At 35.5% G+C, this 19,169-nt stretch overlaps 1 long non-coding RNA gene across 1 annotated transcript; it reads left to right on the top strand.

Annotated features, from left to right (window-relative positions):
* The first annotated feature begins 17,713 nt into the window (after window positions 1–17,713).
* On the top strand, window positions 17,714–18,812 carry LOC145559827 (uncharacterized). The gene is made up of 2 exons (XR_014092978.1): window positions 17,714–17,777; window positions 18,397–18,812. It is a non-coding gene; the product is annotated as an uncharacterized LOC145559827 (long non-coding RNA).
* Window positions 18,813–19,169: the final 357 nt, after the last annotated feature.

Raw genomic sequence — 19,169 nt, 5'->3', positions numbered from 1 at the left:
CTTGAACCCTTGAATCAAGGCTCTTGCCTCCGCCGTCTTCTTTTGAGGGTAGAAGCAGGACAAGAAGGCCTTTGTAACATCATCCCATGTTCTCAAGGAGTTGAGCTTCACCTCTTTATCTATCCATTCTAAGGATCTTCCTATGAGAGAGAAGGGGAACAACTTGAGGCGGATGAACTCTTAAGAAACTCCGTTGACTTTGATGGTGTTGCAATATTTCTCAAATTCTTTAAGATGGTAACGGGCTCTCATTCTTAGCCCCACTATATTGCCTCCTCTCAATTAAGGTGATCATGGCCGGCCAAATTTCGAAATCATTTGCCGGTGTTGTAGGCGGAGCTATACCGCTCTCAAACCTATATGCACCGGGTATTCCTAGCTCCTTCAAGGCCACTCTCGGATTTTCTCCCATGCCTTGCTCTTCTTCAATCCCTTCTTCACTTGAAGAACTATACCCCAAGGATCGATTGGCTATTCTTCTCCTTGAGAGAGTCCTTTTGATTTCTGGGTCAAAAGGCACAATGGATCGATCACGAGCTCTATGCATGCAAAACTCAAAGAAAATATTAGTAGCACGGCTACAAGTGTAGCCTAAAGAAACAAAATCTTTTTGTATTTTTCAATTAAAATGAAGTAGACTCAACTACAAAAGCTAAGCACCAATAGCATTCCCCGGCAACGGCGCCATTTTGACGAGAGGAAAATGTATATCGTTATCTACCCTTCCCCCAAGTCAAACTAAATTTGTAAACACCTAACCAACCTTATATGAATACAGGGCAAGTTAAGGGTCGATCCCTAGGGAATGCAATGATGAAAACTAGAGTCTAAGTCAAGCTACCTCGAAGATGGAGTTGAGATTATGGTTGGCACTATGGTAAACTAAAACAAGTCTAATCAAGTAAATCAAAGGTTTAAACACTAGGGATATGGGTTCCACATGCAAGTTCAATGATAATGCTAGTTTAGAGCTCAATCAATTAATTCAAGTATTGCAATGGACAAACAATAGTAGCAATCAAGAGAGTTCAAATGCTATCTCCTATAGGCCAATCTAGGTGTCACTATGAAAGGCAAATCAAGAAGAATCACAAGCAAACCCAATCAATTAGAGCAACTTTCAAATCAATTGTTCATGTCATTAAGAGTTGCAATGCAATCTAGATTAATCTTATAGGTTGATCACTCCTAGTCTAATCAATCTCATGCAAAACTATGTCAACCAATTTAATTGCAACAAATCAATCAATCAAAGAGAATCAACTAGCAATTTCATTAATCAAACATGCTTCCCCCTTTCCATAGGAACTAATCTACTCACTAATCATGGTGAAATTGAAAAACAAATAACCAGAAATTGCATTGATCATCATTCTATATCAAAATCTAAGAGAAATCAAAATATTCAACAATATCAAACTCAAATCCAAAGAAAAACAAGAAACAAGCATAAATCAAATAGCAAGTAAGTAAGAGATGAAAGAAGGAAGAGATTCTCACTAATATTGATGATTGAAAATAAAGAAATCCAAACTTGATTGACCAAATGTTGAGTTACAAATCCAAAACCAAGAACTTCTCTCTAACTTCTCTCTAAATTCTCTCTCTAAAACTAAGCTAATGAAATATCATCAAAAAGTTGGTTTTAAAAAGGAATTACAATTCTATTTATAAGTAAAGAAGAAACCGGAAAATCCCGCGCCCTCTCCCGGTGAATCCGCGGCCACGGAGAAATGGGTACGGAACCCTCCGCGGGCTATCTGGGCAACACCCGCGCCCGCGGCAGGATAAACCCGCGCCCGCGGCCAAAGATGTCGCGCCCGCGGCTAATCCCCTGCTCCCAAAACTCAATCAGGGGGCCGCGGTCTCTCTGAGACGGAGCGCCCTCTCCAGATTTCCCGTGCCCGCGGGGCAACCGCGGGAAGCTCCTGCCAAAATCTGGCAATTTGTGCTTCTTGAGCCCGCGCCCGCGGCTTCACTGACCCGCGCCCGTGGCCTTCTGGAAATACCTTGGAGACCTCTCCGAGGCCTCTCCAAGGCCTCTCTAAGCCCTCTCTAGCCAAATGCTTCTTCCTTACTTGGTCATTAAGGTCCCAACTTGTTTCCTTTGCAAAGGTGATTTTCCAAGTACCTACACAAGAAAACAAAGAAAGGAAATAAAAGGGAAAAAGAGCCAAATAAAAGGAAAACACGAGAACCATAAAGAAAAGAGGAGAAAGAGAAACTAAAGGAAAAAGGACCAAAAATAAGAGAAGAAAGCATGAAAAAGGGAAAGAAATAACCCTAAAAGACTACCCTATGAGTGCCATAAATGACACTCATCAGTGATACAGTCAATTCAATATCAATTATTCCATACAAACATTGATGAATTACTTAAAAAAGTGAAAGAAGCATGGGAGGAATTTGATCCAACAGTGAACAAGTATACATGGATTACCCTACAGTCTGTCATGCTTTAAATTCTAGCAAGGAAGGGTAACAACAACTTCTCCCCCCCACACATGAAAAAAGGACACTTGGACAGGCTAGGCCTACTTCCAGACTTGCTACAGGTAGACAAGGACCTTTTGAACACAGTGGTACAATATTTGGACACAATAGAAGTGGAAACAACAAATAACAACCATCATGAAGAAGCCAACATGGAGGTGGATGCAGACTAGGCAAACTTGGAACAATGAAGATGCTTTTGGGACTTATAGACTGCCACACATAACCATAGTACCCTAAACTCTGTTTTTTGTTTTATTTTAAGTGTTGGTTATGTGTATTTTGGTAAATACTTAGTCCTTCAATCATGTATTAGGACTCAAAAGACTATTGTCCTAACTTTTGTAAGTAAACCAATTTTTTTAATGAATGAAAAAATTAAAGTAGTCCATCAGACAGGGTTATTTGTCACTCAAAGCAATCTTGACAGTGGGTAACTCAACAGCAACTTCAAAAAGAAGTCATTAGAGCATTCACACTGAACCATGAGCTATCAGTTGAGTCCCTTCATCATTTGGAGGTAAGTGTCAGTGATGCATTACATGTTTTGGGACTCAATGCATCTAAGGGGCCTATTTGGGGACTCATATGCCAATACACATACATACACATATCAGGCAACAACAAGAACACCCACTCAAATCAACAGTCCACAGGTAGCCCATATAAACAACAATCCACCCTAAATTAGTCCAGCCAATTAAGGTAAGAACCAACACAGCCAACTAAGGTAAGAACCAACACAACTAACTAAGGTAAGAACTAACAAAACCAACAAAGGCAACAAAGGTAAGAACCAACATAACCAACACAGCCAAGTAAAGTATTAACCAACAAAGCCAACACAACCAACTAAGGTGAGAATCAAAACAGCCAACAACAGCAGGAATTACCATCACATCATCAATCCAACAAACAGAGGGTAATACACTAAACCAACACAACAGACACAACATACAGAGGAGCAGTGTCCTGTGAACAGCTTAATCAAATGAAACAATATTATAACAAATGAACTCCAAAATCGAATCACATCCCAAAAAAGGACTCAAACAACATACATAGCTAATTATCACCCAGCAATGTAGCCACTTATCAAAGTCAAACAAATGAATATCAGCAAATAAATTGAATTTAGGGTTTAAGAGATTACGCTGCCCAATTAGTTATGGGGATTGGAGTACTAGGGATGATAGATCTCGTGATAAGTCGTGTACACGTCATCCGGCTCCAAACCAGCAGGGAGCCTAGAACTTATGCGCTTTGCACCGGAACTAGGCCCAGCATCTATCACAGTCATCATGGGGTGGGACTCAGGTGGCCGGAGAACCTCCTCAGCAGTCAATTCAACGGGTTCAGACTATCCAGTCTCAGATCCGGTGTCTGGAACCCCAACATCAGGTACAACGACAACAGAAAAATCATCTCCGATAGGTTTTTCAACAGGAAGAGCGACGATGATAGGTTGTGGGTCCAGATCTTCAACGGCGTAAGGTTAAGCGGGCCTTTTAGATCCAGAAGCGGCCACTAGTTTCTCCTCCTCGTCGCTGGAGAACTCAGCCAATTTAGCACCGATGATCCTCCTACGCGCAATTATGGAAGCGCGACATAGTGGTTTCATCACACCAGTACCCCGACGGGGGATGTAGGTCGTAGCAAAAGAAGGATGAGGATTCGACCTTTTAGTAGCAGCAGAAAGGGACTCGTACTTCATCATCTAAGGAAGCCATTTTTAGTGAGAGGCTGATACAGAGAGAGAAGAATACGAAGAAATAAGGAGAGAGAAAGGAGAAAACTCAGTATAAGGAGAGAGACAGAGAGCGTTGGGAGAGAGAAAGAGAGATAGAGAGATTAGGGGTATATAAAGAACTAGGGTTGAGTGTGAGTTCTGGAAGTTTCTAACCCAGAATTTAATTCATCCAACCACATTCATCTTAAATTGAATGCTGATTCATTGAATGAAGGTAGTTGGGAAATTGTAATTTAAAAAAAAAAAATTGGGTAAATATGGTGGGAATGGTTAAGAAAACTAAAGTTAGGTTAATTCTCCTAAATTTAGATTAAGAGTAATAAGATGGAGTTATAAAAAAAAGTAAGGGTAAATATGTCAATTTATAGGAAAAAACCTACTTAATAAGGGGAAAAAAAAAGTTGTTGCAAGTAATGTGAAGCACCCATTTAAGGAAAGTGTTGCGAGTAATCCGAAGCGGAGGAAGTATATATAGAATAATTATGAACACCAAATAAAAATAGATATATAGTTTTCATAAAGATAATAGAAAAGATTTGAAATGATATTATTATAGAATCTAATATTAACAAAAATAAAAAAGGTTAAAAAGGGAAGGGGAGTTTTGGAGGGAAAAAAACAGCACCAGGATGTGACACGTATCACTTCTGGTGTCTGTTTTAGTATTAAGTTATTGATTGTACCAAATCGAGCTCGCGCCAAATGCTCAATTTAAAATTTACAACCTGAAGTTCCAAAGTGTAACAATTACTCAAACCAAACTGCCTTAGTTATGCCAACGAGTCCTACAAGAAGCAATGGGACAGTAGCGGCCCGATAATATCTCAATTAAACCCAAATATCCACCGTGTGAAGGTCGTGCGTTGCACGGCTTTATTTTTATTATTATTTAATATTTGTATTTTTTTGTATCGTATTATATAATATTAATAATAATAATCCAAAATAGATAAACTCATAAACTAAAAGACATTTATTATTAATATCATTGATAAAATATTGCAATTAACTTTTTATTAATAAGATATTAACAAAAAAAAAAACAATCATAAAAAAAAAAAAACAATTTGTGAGGTTCAAAGAGAGTTTCTCTCTTCTACACCTCTATGCTGAGTACTCTATTCTTTTTTTGTACTACGTAGTTCTAGTTTACCCAATTATATAGTGTGTAAAGTATATTGTTTTTTTTTTGTAATTCTGTTACATATTTCTTGTGCCTCCGATCATTAACGGTGACATTTTTTTTCCATCTGCAAACTTAGTTGTATCTTTATTTACCATTGTATTTTCACTTTGTGAAGCCATGAAGCTTGGGCCTCCGACTATGAAAAGAAACAATTAATATTTTTTTAATGTCTTTTGCGGCTAATTGGTCGTGCATGTATTGTGAATTGAATTAAGACCTATTTATAAGGAAATACAATATATCATATCTTCTCTACATAAATTTTATCATTCTTTGTAATCTAATCCTTTTTAATTGTTATCCATATCATTTTTTTAGCTTTGCTTTTTGAAAATCATACTACGTGTTATATACGTGATTTTGGATATTAGGGTTAACAATAAGCTAATGATAAGGGTTAATATATAACAATAACAAATCATAAGCTAATTAAATCAATTCATATTTTTTTTCCTAATTTAGTTTTATGATTATTCAAATTGTAATCATTATAAATTCCTAACAGTCCAAATAATAATGATAAGGATTAATTTTTTAAGGTATATATATATATATATATATATATATATATATATATATATATATATATTAGATTTAATCCATTTATATTTTGTGCGGTCTTTAAAATGCTTGTTTGACCATCAATATTTTTTATTACATTTTAACAAAAACTCATTAAAATTTGATATTATAAACTTACACATCAAGACGGATCAACCAATATATCCAATGGCGAAGCTAGGATGGAATTTCTACCTGGAGGATGACAACCTAACATCACATAATTTGACAAAAATAATTTTAAAAGGAAATTTAAATACATAGGTAATTTAATAGTTAAAGTTTTGCAACACAAAAATACAAATATTTAATTACACAATGAAAAAAAAGATGTAAAAAAGTATATAAAGTTACAATTTCATCATTTGAGTCTTCGTATTTAGAAAATGATCAATGTTTTTTTCAATGCAAACTTGATGAAACACATCCATCTCAATAAGAGTGACCAAATAATAACTCATAAGTTAATCGATAATGTTATTTCACAACTTAATTTTGATATACTATGTTATATCATAGCACACTCTTTCAACACTTGCCATATATGAAATTAAGAAAGAAATTTAACAGCCCTAACATTGGGATAACAATCAACAATTAAATAAATTAGAAATTAATAAATAATAAAGCTACTAGATTAGCTAGGTTCCGTGTCATGCATAGTAATTTTATATAACAATTCTTAAATTATAATGGCATTTAATTATAAAATAAATTTGTCTAAAGTACTCCAATGAATTTATTTTAAAAGAGCTTGTTAGCTAGATAAGTATTTCGACAAAGTATAGCGGTGTAGGTAGTTACGTTGTTAGATGTTTAGGTAGCTGTTAGCTGTGAAGATAGATAATTTAGGTATGAGTGTTCGGTAAAGTAGCGGTTGACTAGCTGTTACATATAAAAATCAATATTTTATTTTTAAACTTCAGATTAAATTTGCAACAATTACCTCTAATTTCAAAATCTAATATTTCTAACTTTTCATAAAAGCTACATCCACCACTAAAAGCTACCGTACCCTAACTACTACTCTACCAAACACTCACATTGTTTTATTAAGTTGTGATTTGACCAAATCAAACCACCAAAAGCTACCTAAAAGCTACTCAAACGCTAGCACCGAATACACCCAATATCTATATGTTTTTATATGTTTTACCAACAAATTGGTATCACTTTCTTCTTGTTAACCAAATGAATTTCTTAAAACTATGTACAACGTATATAACCTGTGAATTGATTAAACATCATTATTTACTTTTTATATCATATCATTAATTTTAACTCATCTTTCCTTTTATTAGATAATTAAACGTGCATTTCATTTTATTAACTCAGCTAAATTTAAACTATATTTTTTCAATATTTTCATCAAACATTAATTCAATATCTTTATTTGATTTTATAAAAATATTTACCATTGAATTATTGATGAAGAACCAACTAAAAAACCAAATAGTAGGAAAAAAAGCACATTAATAAGAAATAATTTGTGTTTTTTTTGGCGAGTTTTATTTTAGTATACATACTTAAATATTGTTGATAATTTATAACTCCAATCATGAAATTCTCATCCATAAATAAGAATCAAAACCTTAGAAAATTGGGAAAATTATATTTATGAAGACTGATAAAAACTGTCACAAATGGAGATAACAAACAAAAAAAATAAACTAAATTTAATTAAACAAAATTAATCAGTATTAGTCTAATTTCCAAAGAAATTACATTATTTTCGACCTCATGGCTAAGAAAACTAAAAATCCTAAAAGAAAAGAGAAGAGAATAAAGAAGAATAGGCGACTTTCATGACTTATTAAAACACTCTTAAGCAACACATAAGGTGGTTTAGAAGCGACTATATTGTACTTTTATAATGAGAGATTTTTAGCCTCTTATAACAAGAGCCTATAATGACTCTAATAACAGTCATTGGTAATAAAATTTATTTATATAGTTTCATCTTCTTAAATTACCAACAAACAATTCTATTGATACTTAATAATTTGGATTTGCAATTGTTGGAACTATTAAAGTACTTATGTACTAGTACGATACTATATATGCACAATTTAATATCAATAGACATTATTGATTAGAATAACAGAAGACTCAAGTTAATAGATAGAGGGTATTAATTGCTTTTTTGTAGTAGACTAGTAATGCCGCATGCTTAAATTCTCCTACAATTAGCATATGGCTATTGCTTCCCCCCCCCCCCCCCCCTCCACAATATAGGTCCAATTCCAAACAATAATTAATTTACCAAAACGCCTTTAAAAGGCGTAATTACCATAATACCCCTTACTTAAATCCTACAAAGCATCACTTAAGAGGTGATCGGGGACCAAGTCCCGAGAAACCCTAATGTGACCCTACAACGCCTAATAAGGTCATTAACTCTCTTTCATTAAAAAAATGGTCAGACCAATCACTAAGGTGGATGAATTTTCTACTCTCTCTCTTTCTCTCTCTTTACACATCATTTACTGAATTGATTGTTGGAGGGGCTTTCTTAGATTCACCCCAAAAAGAGTTGACTTTCGTTGTTTTACATGACTCAGTTTAAGTAGATGAGCAAGATCTTGTTTTCATATTTGGATTTCTAGTGGATAAACAACTACAATTTTAAAACGGAACTAGAAAGTATAATATAAACTATACTTGTACAAAAGACAGCCTAATAAGGTAAACATAATTTTCTTTGAGCCTAGAAAGACTATGATTTATAGTACTCATTAAGTACTTTTATTTCAAATTTTTTTTTAAAAAACCCTACCTCCTCTCCCTCTCTTTCCTAAACTCTAGTCTCCTTTGTTGATTTTGAAGGGGATTCCATCGGATTTCACCGGTTAAAAGCGTCAGTCTTTATTTGTTTTTAGCTTTTTTTTTCTTAGGTTACAATAATGTCTCCCTCGAAAGAAAGAATTTATCTCTTTCAAAAGACATGGTTTTTTTTATCTCCTTCGAAAGAAAGGTTCTATTTGCGTTTAAATTGGTCTTTAGTTGTGCGAGACTATGATTCATTATCGCTCAGGTTTGAATTACGAAATTAGCACAAGAACTTTCTTTCTCGCAAAATTACAGAGCGGTGACAGATTCACTCAAAACGTTGTATAAGAAAACCAATCGAGAATATGCCGAATTGATGTATTTGGATTCTTAGCCTTCCCTGTTTAATTCTTGTTTGATTTTGTTAAATTTGTTTTCAATATTGTTAATTGTCAATTGTAAATGTCGTATGACCTTAATTAATGAAATTTAGAGTCTTATAAAACTTTTTCCCGAAAAAAGAAAGAAAGAAAGAAAGACAATGCTTCATGTTGTGGTAGAGGCCCATTAGACATTAGTTTCCTAAAATTGGGCTTATTTCATGTTGTGATATAGGCCCATTAGACCATCTCCAATGGTGAGACTCAAGTTATAGTATTGAAATATAAAATGAGTTTTTTTTTTACCTCCAATGGTGATACCATACTATAGACACCCAAATGTGTCTCCCCAAAACCAAACCCAGTGATGAATACCTTTCATGTAATTTGATTATCGAACAAAGCGAAAGTGTGAAAAGTTAGTGATGAGGATGTTTTTATTAAAATATCTTTTCTTTCTATTTTTGAAAATATTTCTTTTCTTACTCTATTTATGAAAAACGTGAATTCTAGTTTAGTTTGGTCCATGATATGGGTCCAATAATAGTGTAGATGGATGGGTTTGAAAAGACCTTTCCAACGATATATTATAAGCCCGATTCCGATGAATAATGAGAAAGTTATGGCCAAAATACTAAACTAGGCTCAAACCGGATTTTACCTACGACCCAATGACCATGTGGAGGTTCCAAAGGTTTAATCATATTCCTAAAAAAATTAGGATTTATTAGAAACTTCTATTAGTTTCTAAAAGATCTTAATTATCCTTTCTGAAAAGATAAAATCAAAGAGTTTGAAATTGAATAAAACTTTCTTTTTTTTAAACCCTAATTCTATTCGAATTTAAAGATGTTAAAAGAAAGTCAGATATTATTTTTGTGCCTCATAATATTTATCCAAATCTTATATGGTTTGATAGATCTTGAAATTATCTTTCCAATGATATATTTTAATATTAATTTCGATCTATAACGAAAAAGAGATGAATGGAATACGAAACTCTATCCAAAACTGACACCCTTCCACTATTTCGGCTATATCTTTTTATCTAAAAATTATTTTAATCTAATAATAATTGGGTTGGAAAGTAGACTTCGAGATCTTTCCAACGACATATTATATGACTTATTTGGAGTTCTTGATCAAAAGATATGATTAAAAAAAAAAATCCGCTAAAAAGCTGTCCCAGCGCCAAACGACAAGTCTTTCGCCTGGCGACGCTACCTATCGCTTGGCGACGAGCTTGTCGTCTGGCACTACTCTTGTCTTTGGCGACATGAGGTCTTTTATTCCGAATGAGACTTGAACTCTTTTCTTTCGATTTCCGTGCTATTTTTTTCTATAATTAGGGGTCGTATCTCCCCGTTTTTAATCATTCACAACAATCATCTCTCTCATTCTCTCTCTAAAAGGTAGAATCTTTCCTTCTCTCTCTATTCTTTTTCTAAACCTTACCTTTTACAAAATTGCCAAGTTAAAAATTGCCTTCGCCCTAGACGTGAAAGGTTGATAATTTCTAAGGGTTTGGTCCCAAATCTCTATTTCAATCATTTAATTTAATTGTTTGATTTATTCTTTTCTTTAAAGTTACTAACGCGTATATTTTGTTATTAGAAAGAGGTACGATGCATCGAAGTAAGTAATTTAATTGTTTTATATATTCTTTTGATATAGAAATCATTCTTAGATTATTTTATTGATTCCTAGTATTATGTTAGGATGTTTTATTGCTTCCTAGTATCATGTTTAGGGTTAATTAATATTTTTAATATCAAATATGATAATTATGTGTTGACACCTAAAAATGTCTCCCCAAAACCAAACCCGATGATGAACAACGAACCTTTCACCGCCACTATTGGTCGGGTTCAGTATTTAATCCCGAGAGTGCTTAAAAAATCGTATTTAATTAAATTTAATTTTTGAATAGTCCATAGATCAGTCTTGATGTTTACTCAAAGCATAGTTTTTAATTTTAGCCAAACCTTTTTTATTTTATTGTTTTATTATTTATTTTGGCCCAAACTTTTTATTTATTTTATTTACTTATTTTCTTATTTTAGCCCAAATAATAATAAATCAGAAATGGCCCGAAATTATTAATAGGCACTTAAAATGCTAAACGAAATTAGGGTTACAAATGAATTTAGACGGAAAAGCGAACTGAAAAATCCCGCGTCACGGCAATAGTCCACTGTGTCACAGGAAACTGTCCCGTCTGACGGTGGGGTTCCCTGTGACACGGGGCACCTGCTATGACACGGGGGTTTTCGTGTCCTTTCCGCGTAAACCCTTAATGCATTTTCTCTTCCGTTCAGTGAATATTTCCCGCGTTACATAATAGTACACCGTGTCACGGGAATGTTTCCCGTTTAACGGTGGGAATTCCCGCGTCACGGTACACTTTGCAATGTCGCGGTATACTTTTTTAGGGTTTTTATCATTTTAGGGTTCCGTGTGTTCCCTCAGCATATTTTTTCTATAAATACCCCCTCATTTCTGATGTACGGGGCATCAATTAATTCTCTATTTTTCTCTCTTCTATGCTCTAGCCTAAACACTAGCCTACCATTCTTCTTTCAAAATTCCTTCTTCAAGCACTCCAAGGAGTCCATACTTTACTCGTGGTTCTGTCCTTAAGCCAAGGCGTGAATGGTAGAACTATTTGAGGGTTTGGCCCCAAATCACCTTTACTTAATTTAATTTAATTTAATTATTGTTTTATTATTATTTCCTGAAGTTACTAACTCGTTTATTATTTTGAAGTTGCAAGCAAACAGAATCAAAGTAAGAATTATGTTCCTTTTATTTCGATTATTTTTCTAACAATTTTATATTGTTGGAATTATTGTTGAATTGCTTCCAATATTAATGTTTATTCTATTAATATTTATGATCACCATATTGCATGTTAAAAGGAATATGTAATTGAAAATCACGCCTAATAAGATAATTTGGACGACCGGTTTAAGTTCCTTTTTTATCTTGTTATTAATTCAAGTGATCACTAATTTTATAGAATTATATGTTGCATTAATATTCAACCAATTTAGCTTAACAATAGTTTGGAGCAAATTGAATCTCTGTTTGTATGCCTTTGAGATCGCATGAATCACTTTTCACTATATGAATCGAGTAGAGGCTAATACAGGCGAATGTGACTCCATGACTCACTTCGTACCATCATCCCCGATTTCTCCTTTCGTGGTTCCGAACCATATGGAGTTAGTTATCTCATGGATTATGAATGGGGTGTAACCTTCACGGGTCAATCGTAGTTGCCTATCGTTGTCCCTTAATCGTGGTTGCCTTAAATGTTCCGTGAACGGTTTACAAGTTCCTTAAAAACTTGTTGGCGGCTCCTTACTTTCGTTGTCCCTAATCGTAATGTCAATCCCCACTTCCTATGAGTGCCAAGCATATTCACCACATGCTTAACGTAGGCGCACTTCGAGCGATGCCTACAATTTGGCGACTCCACTGGGAGGATTCTTGGTTATTTAATGATTTGAGTGATCGGTATTTAATTAAGATGAGTGGATGAGACTTGAAAGATTCTTGAAAAATATTCATGTGATTAATTTTGCATTTTTGCATAAGCATAGACGTTTTAACGTCGCATTTAGGTCTGTCCCGTAGGAAAAATTGAATAACTTGATTGCGTACGAAGGAAAACAGGGCACCAGTCAACCACGGCAGAATCTGCCGTGTCACGGTACAGTACACCGTCTGACGGTGTGCAGTACCGTGGCACGGGAATCTCTGCAGTGTCACGACATTCCTAAAATCAGTCTGGTGGCTTGTTTTCTCTTCTCAAAGTCAACTTCCTTCGATTTTTCTGAAAAAACATGTGTGTTCTACATGCGTCTTAGCCCCGGGGGATTCAAGCTCTATCAACCTAAAAACGCTCATGGCAATAAGGGTTCATCCGTGTTATTAAATCCACCTAAAAAATGGAGTCGAGTTCGATTTCATCACGAACTCGCGGAGCCACCCGTTGGCATAAACCCTCAAGGGAGGCTGCCTTGCTAACGCGTCCAAACTCTTAACCATGGTACCCTTTTGACACCCAAAGCTTGACCAATAGTTAAACATAGATCTTGACCCTAGGTTGCGAACTTTTTTTTTACATCATCGTGACTAAATGCTACATGGTTTGTTTGGTGCTAACCCTCATGTGTTTGCTCTTTTTGTTTAACCCATGACCGAGGGTTTTTATTTCCACATAATAATTAGTACGGACCTAAAATTGACTAACATCTGGAAAAATTCATTAAAAAAACCTGAAATTGAGCACCGTGTCACGGAAACTCCTGCCGCGCCACGGTGAGCAGTGCCGTGACACGGCGCTTTCTACCGGCTGACGATAGACTGCACCGTGTCACGACAGTCAGCACCGTGACACAGTTCCCAGGAGAAGTGTCCCGTCAGTCTTTTTTTTTTTTTTTTTTTTATGCGTACGTATGTGGTTTATGTGTCCAGCTTGGTGTCATGTCTAGTTGTACGGTCATAACACACGTTCATAACCTCACTTAATCACTCACATGTCGTGTTCACACACTTTTTTTCGTTAGTCGTGCACCATTTCATGACCGTAGTTTAGGGTAGTCTTTTGTCGGTTTTTTATGTCGTTTTTTTTTGGAGTAAGTCGGATGGTATCCTCCCATATATATATATATATATATATATATATATATATATATATATATATATATATATATATATATATATATTAATAGAATTTCAAAATTTTTTATTTTTTCTTGATGGGTTAAGGTTAAGTTTGGTCATTAAAGGTGTGTTTGTTTCGGTGTCACAGCACTTGGTCAAGAAGCAGGGGTAGATTGTTACGGTTCGAGTCAATACCTTAACAACCTCTTATACAAAAGAGGCATACAAGGAAACCACCACAATCATCTCCACAAGATCCATCTCTAGTCTACTTTCAACCAATGGCTACTAAGGAAGATATCGAGAACATCAATAGGACAATTGAAATGTTGTCTAACATGATGCAAACACTCACCACTAGAGTCAACACGGTAGAGCAAGACAATCAGAACAATGTCATTGTCGCTGTAATGGACAAGATTAAGGAATAGATGAGTAAGATTTCTGAAGAATTCAATTATGTGGAGCAACCTGTCGTCTCTTCGTCCATAAGGGACAAGCTTCCTGAGAAGTTCTCCACTGCTGACATTCCCAAATTCAAGCCTACTGATAATCCGCTTTTCCATTTGAAGGCCTTTTCTGCGACTATAGCTCTTAAGGGAGTAGATTTGACACTCTTCCCTACGGTGTTCCCTCTTTCCTTAGAGCATGCCTATCAAAAATGGTTCTACTCTTTGGAATCCAAACATGTTGCGACATGGGAGGATGTTGCTGAAAGCTCCATGAATCGTTACAAGTGTAGCATTCAGGCCAAGACTTCTGAATGTGAACTCTCCATTCTCAAACAGAAAGAGAATGAAGGCTTCACAACTTACTTAAGCAGATGAAGGGAAACAGCTGCGCTCTTGGTGGATCCCCCCCAAGGAAAAAGAGATGGTTCGCCTGTTCATTGCCAATTTGACTCATAAGTACAACCAACACTTGAAGTTTCTGCCTCAGAGTACCTTTGAAGCTGTATACGATATTGGAATCAATATCGAAGATGAACTGATGAAGACTGCTGGTAGCAACAATAATAATAACAACACTTGGAAAAACCAGAAGAACGACACTCTTTCTTCTTCGTCTTCCAAGCCCAATAATGCTACCAACAATATCAATATCAATGATGTGCTGGCCCTTAATGCTCCTCCACAAAGATTCCAAAGGCAAAGGAGGGTTTACACGCCTTTGGGAATGACTTATGATGTTGCTTTTGACCGCTTGCATAGTCAAGGACGGATTATGCCAATTGGACCGTTTCAAGAACCTCGACCAGAGAATAGAACCGTTAGCTATGATCCCAATGCTCATTGCAAGTTTCATCAAGGCAAGGGTCATAATACTGAGAAGTGTTGGAGGTTGAAAGATGCGATCCAAGACTTGATTGATGCTAATCAACTTCCTGTCCCTCTAGGGGGCAAGAAGCCTAACATTCAAATAGGTCCTCTTTCTGATGCTTTGGCTATCATGGGAGATGACGTCTCCTTTGATCCGTTAATAATCATTCAACCTGTGAATGAACCTTTGCCAGAAGTTGCATTTTTCTCGAGCTATGAAGAAGTGAATGGAATTTGGGATAGTGACGATGAAGACGTCTATCTCAAGGATATAGCCTCTTCATTTCTTGGCACAAGTGAAGATGTTTGGGGAGACCTTGAGGTCAAGGTTCTCACCAAAAGTAGACGGTTGCAACAGCCTAGTCCACCTCCACCTCAACTGCAATCACAACCGATAGTTGATCCCATCGACCCTGTGAACAACGATGTGGTCAAACAATTACAAAAGACCAAGGTGGAGATGAATGTATGGATGCTTTTGGCCACCTCTCACGAGCATCGGAAGGCTGTGATGAATGCTCTGGTGAAAATAGGAGTTGATGATGATATGACTAGTCAAGGACTGGTCAACTTTCTCACTAGTGAGTTGCCAAGTACTAACAATTTGATTTCCTTTTCTGAGAAGGATCTGCCCCCGGAAGGGGACCATCATAATAAGGCCTTACAGCTTATTGTGGTGTGTAGGCAGATGAATGTTCCTATGAGCTTGGTTGATAATGGCTTTGCAATCAATGTATGCCCACTCCGCACTGCAAAGAAGTTGGGCATAAAGAATGAAGAACTGACTCCCTCTACTCAAGGGATTCGTGCTTATGATAATACTCGCCGTCAAGCCGTGGGTACTATCATACTAAACATAACTACTGGAGCCATTGAACGTCGCACCAAGTTTCAGGCGGTGGACATTAAGGCTTTTTTCAATCTGTTGTTAGAACGTCCTTGGCTTCATGAGCTAAAGGCAATCCCATCGTCGTTGCACCAGAAAGTGAAAGCAATAGTTGGAGGGGTTCCAATTACCATTGATGCCTCTCCCATGCGCATTCAAGTTATCGACACTCCCATCGTCCATGTCGAACATGACAAAGAAGATGAAGATCTTTGGGGGTTTTCACTCGATGATGTTCTCATGATCGAAGAAGAGGAGAAGTGTCATCTCGACTTCGATCCTTATTCAAACACCAATATTAATGCCATTATGAAGAAGCAAGGGCATTTCCCTGGAATGACCCTCGGACTCAAAAAGAAAATGGCTGAACTTAAGGGCCATCCTGGTGCACTCAAGAAAGATACCTTTTGTAATACCCGAGATTTTAAAACCCGATTTATCATACTCTAATATTTATTTTATTAGCTTAATTAAGGTTTTGTCTCTATTTTAACAAGAACGAATGTTTTAGTCTTAAATTTTATTTTAAAATCATATTATACTATTCCGAAAGCTAATTTTTCGAAGGAAAATAATTTATTTTAAAATGTATTTAAGTTTAAGTAATATTTTTATGTTCTGTATATTTACATATTCATATCAAAATCAGTATTTTTACCCGAGAGAATAAAATGACCAAAATACCCTTATTCATACAAAAGGACAAAACCCACCTCTTCAATCTTCTTTCCTTCACGATTAAGTTATGAAGATCAAAATTATTTGACATCTCCTAATACTTGTTGCTTAATGTCTTGCTAAACCAATCAAGGATAATTGATTAGACTTTGCCAACTTAGCTTGAGTTTATCCTACTCCCTCAAGGTTAAGGTATAAAAGGGAACAAGAAGACAAATTCTACCTCTTCAATTACCACCATCACGGTTAATAAATAGATGGTACAAAGTCTAATTTTGCTTCTTTATGCAATTGATTGCTCATAACCCCATAATTATCATAATACCAATTTGACCTTATCATCCTTTTCTTAATGCAATAAGAAGACAAATTCTACCTCTTCAATTACCACCTTCACAGTTAAGAAATGACTTGGGATAAGACCAAGTTTGATTCATCCAATTCCTATAAGAATCAAATTATAGTTATCAAGTGACTTAGTTAATCCTATTTTCTTCCTCCTTCTCTTGCAAGTCTTAGCAACAAACATACTACTTTCCAACCGTTAAAGAAATACCGCAATTACTGCCACCCCTTTTCTCCTACTACCGCCCGACCTGTATCATCATCGGTCAACCGTCGCCCCCCCTCCCCCCCGTGTGCGCTGCCTCCCCTGTACTGCCCCAAAACCACCCATCAATTTCTTTCATTTTGGGTAATGCGTGCTCTGTTCTTGCCAAGTTAAAGATTGGTCTTATGAAATCAAGCTCTTAAACTTGTTTATTTTTACACCCAAAGTAAGGGACACTTTATGATTTATGTTTTGTAAAAGGATTTGATTTAATTAAATACACTTGTTTACTAGCTTTTTGAAGGAATTATGATTCAACTACTTTTATCAAAAAGTTCTCAAAAAGTGACGTAACATTTATTTCTAAAGATGAGTTTAATATTGTTTTCATACTAAATTAATTAAAGAATTTATAATTTTAATAATTTTACCTACTACTGCAATAATTTATATTTTTAAGAGGAATCGGACCTCGGAGCTCAGTGAGAACGATAGAATAAAGGCTAACAGGAAGGTTGCAGACTGTAAATCGAGGTAACGGCTATTGCTAGTACCCGCAATTCCCTTTGAAATGTGTTTATAAAAGCATGATGTCATTTTTGAAATTTATTTATATCTCTGGATTTAATGACTTGAGGGATGATGAACGTGTTTATTAATGTACTTCAGTTTAATGATTTATATGAGTGATTTTATTGATAAACGTTGTTTTATTGATCTTTGGATCTTACAAAACAATGTCATGAATCTATGAATGACTTATGTAAAAGTTACACAACATGATAAATAACAGTGAAAGACCTAGTCCGTCTGGCAGTATATGTTTACAGGTTACTTCTCTGTCATGCATGTACCCATGGGGCATTAGCCCAACTATGTCTAGCATCTGCTCTATGTTATGGGCACCGGCCCATCGCAGAAGACGTTCCGCCATGTCATACTTGCTAGCGACTAGCATGTTAATATGAACGTTATATGTATCATTATATGAATTTTATTAAATGTTTTAAGATAATCCATTCTCCCTGTTTTGTTAACTTAAATGAATTGAAATGATGTTACACTACTAGAGTAGTTCGTTACTAAGTCTTCGGCTCACCCGGTTTTTTTTTTTTTTTTTTTTTTTTTTTTTTTTTTTTTTTTAATGTTTTAGGTACTGCTGGGGATGATGGAGACGAGTAGTTGCGAGGATTTTTACTTTGAGTTATCACTTAATAGTAGTTATAAATTTAAGTTGTTTAATTTGAATAGTAAGACTAAGCTACTTAGTAAAATTTGAGATAAGATAGGATTTGCTATTATAAAAAAATAAGAATAATGTTTGTAATAAATATATTACTATGTTTTATAGATCAATTTTGTTAATTAAGTATGTTTGTTGCCTAGTAAATCTCGTGAGGGATTTACGGCAGTGACGTCCCGACCGTGTTAGGTTAATTCCGCTGCTAAGATTATCTTAATAACTGAATTAGAAGTCGGGGCGTTACAACGTGGTATCAGAGCAACGGTTCCTGTGAAACCCTACTGGTTTTACATTTATATATAAAGTTGATTAGATTTTTAGAATAAGATCACTAGCTAATAAAATATGTTAAAAAAAATATATAGAATTGAGTGTGAGTGCAGGAACGGGATAAAGGGGCTTATTTTTCCATTCTTAGTTTTCTTAATCACATTCGATGTTCAGAATGGCAAGTTACAAGGGAACTACCGATGCCTCCAAAGGAACCTAGAACGATATTTTTATAAGAAATGAAATGGTCCATGAAGAAAATGTCCACGAGGAAAACAACGAAGAACAACCCTTAAAAGAGTATGAAGAAAGAATGGGACGACTCGAGAATGTGAGTACGTTGTTAGCTGAACTAGTTCAAGATTCTAGGAAAAAGAAAAATACGAATAAGTAAGATAGTGCGTCAATGTTTA

The sequence above is a fragment of the Chenopodium album genome, chromosome 9 (genome assembly GCF_948465745.1).
Source record: "Chenopodium album chromosome 9, dcCheAlbu1.1, whole genome shotgun sequence".
Taxonomy (NCBI): Eukaryota; Viridiplantae; Streptophyta; class Magnoliopsida; order Caryophyllales; family Amaranthaceae; genus Chenopodium; species Chenopodium album.
Note: the sequence above shows the minus strand (reverse complement) of the source record. Positions and strands in the feature narration are given on the sequence as shown.